The sequence below is a fragment of the Limulus polyphemus genome, unplaced genomic scaffold (genome assembly GCF_000517525.1).
Source record: "Limulus polyphemus unplaced genomic scaffold, Limulus_polyphemus-2.1.2 Scaffold466, whole genome shotgun sequence".
Lineage (NCBI taxonomy): Eukaryota > Metazoa > Arthropoda > Merostomata > Xiphosura > Limulidae > Limulus > Limulus polyphemus.
In genome coordinates, this window is record NW_013666076.1 from 268148 (window position 1) to 270086 (window position 1939).

At 32.5% G+C, this 1939-nt stretch overlaps 1 protein-coding gene across 1 annotated transcript in view; it reads left to right on the forward strand.

Moving 5' to 3' along the window:
- The window catches only part of LOC106458457 (cAMP-specific 3',5'-cyclic phosphodiesterase, isoforms N/G-like), a 168629-nt gene that overhangs the window by 44797 nt on the left and 121893 nt on the right, over window positions 1–1939 (forward strand). The window lies entirely within an intron of this gene.

A 1939-nucleotide genomic window follows, 5' to 3' on the forward strand; every position in this document is an offset into this window, starting at 1 on the left:
TTTCCGCATGATTTTCTATGATTTACATGTATATTTAAAACGTGATTGTGAAGGAGAAACAAATAATAGAGTAACTGTAACCCTACTTTTGGCCCACCCTGTATGTAATCAATAATAGTCGTCATCGTAATATAGATAATCAATAATAGTCATCATCGTAATATAGGTAATCAATAATAGTCATCATAATATAGATGATCAATTAATAGTCATCATCATAACATAGGGGATAAAAAATAATAGTCATCATCGTAATATAGATGATCACTTAATAGTCATCATAATATTGATGATCAATAATAGTCATCATCATAATATAGGTGATAAAAAGTCATCACCGTAATTTAGGTGATCAACTAATCATCATCATCATAATATAGTGATCAGTAATAGTTATCATCGTAATATAGATGATCAATAATAGGCATCATCGTAATATAGATGATCAATAATAGGCATCATCGTAATATAGATGATCAATTAACCCTTTCACCTCGGGTAGGTCAAAGTACGCATGTCACAAACTTTCACAGAATTCCATTCAAAATTTAATTAATCTACTTTATCATCAATGTATATGAATAAAATCGGCATCAGAACGTAGATAATAAATCAAAGTTTAGTATTATTTAAGTTTCAAATTGTTAATTTTGTAATGAAACATTAAAAAAATTAAATCTCTCATTGTACGAGAACTGTAACGTTTGTTATCTATCTTACCTCCTCTCTGATTTTTTAACACCGCACCGAGAAGTATGAAATTTAATGTAAATTACTCATTATAATGTTTTCATCGCTCAGGCAAAGCATAATTTATATAGCCTTCAATCTTATTTAGTTACAGAGCAATAAAATAGAAAAGTAGATCCCTCTTGCCACGCCAACCTGTCACATCCTCTTTTTCAGAACTTGCCAATAGTTCTCTCTGATTAGATTGTTTATAACCAATAGAAAGCCAAAGTTTTTCTTTATCAAATGACGTATTACATTATGTTGTTCTCTGTACATAGAATTGTTTATTTTACTTCCAGTTCAAAAACTTTATTCCCACGGGAAACACATCGACGAGCTTAGCTGAATTTTTAACGGCTTTTGTTGCACAGTTTGTTTGTTCTCAATTTCGCGCAAAGCTACACGAGAGCTATCTACGCTAGCCGTCCCTAATTTAGCAGTGTAAGATTAGAGGGAAGGCAGCTAGTCATCACCACCCACCTCCAACTCTTGGGCTACTCTTTTACCAACGAATAGTGGGATTGACCGTCACATTATAACACCCCCACGGCATAAGGGCGAGCTTGTTTGGTGGGACGGGGGATTCGAACCCGCGACCCTCAGATTGCGAGTCGAGCGTCTTATCCACCTGGCCATGCCGGGCCTTTTGCACAGTTAGAAAGCTAAAAAATTATGATAGTTATGGAACATTGTTTCTTTTTGCATGTTATTATTCCGTGTTCTTTTGGTGCACTATTTAATTAGATACAAATTATTTAATGCAGTAGTACCAATAGTATAAAAAAGTAGGGTTAAGTTTCATCGACAATCGATTGCAAAAAAAAAGAAGAAAAAGAACCAGATAAGTACCATATTCCTTTTTTTTCATGTGTATCCTTTATTTATTGTTATAAAAGTAACTAAAATGTAAAAATTGAACATTTTTAGAATAGATAAAGTAAAATAAATAATAATGATATTAATAATAATTATTATTATTTATGAGATACGCTCGCGAGTAGTACGTGCGTTATGTAATTCAATACCGTAATGTGAGCCAGACGTTAGCCACGTGATTTGCAATTTATACGGCGCGAATAGTAGTTAGACACGTTTCAAAGGGCAATAAAACAATAAAATTTAGTTATAAATAGATGTATACTGTTACAAGCTTTAAGCTACTTAGGAAATCAAGTAGTCACTTTTAAGTAATGGTACCTCAAGAACA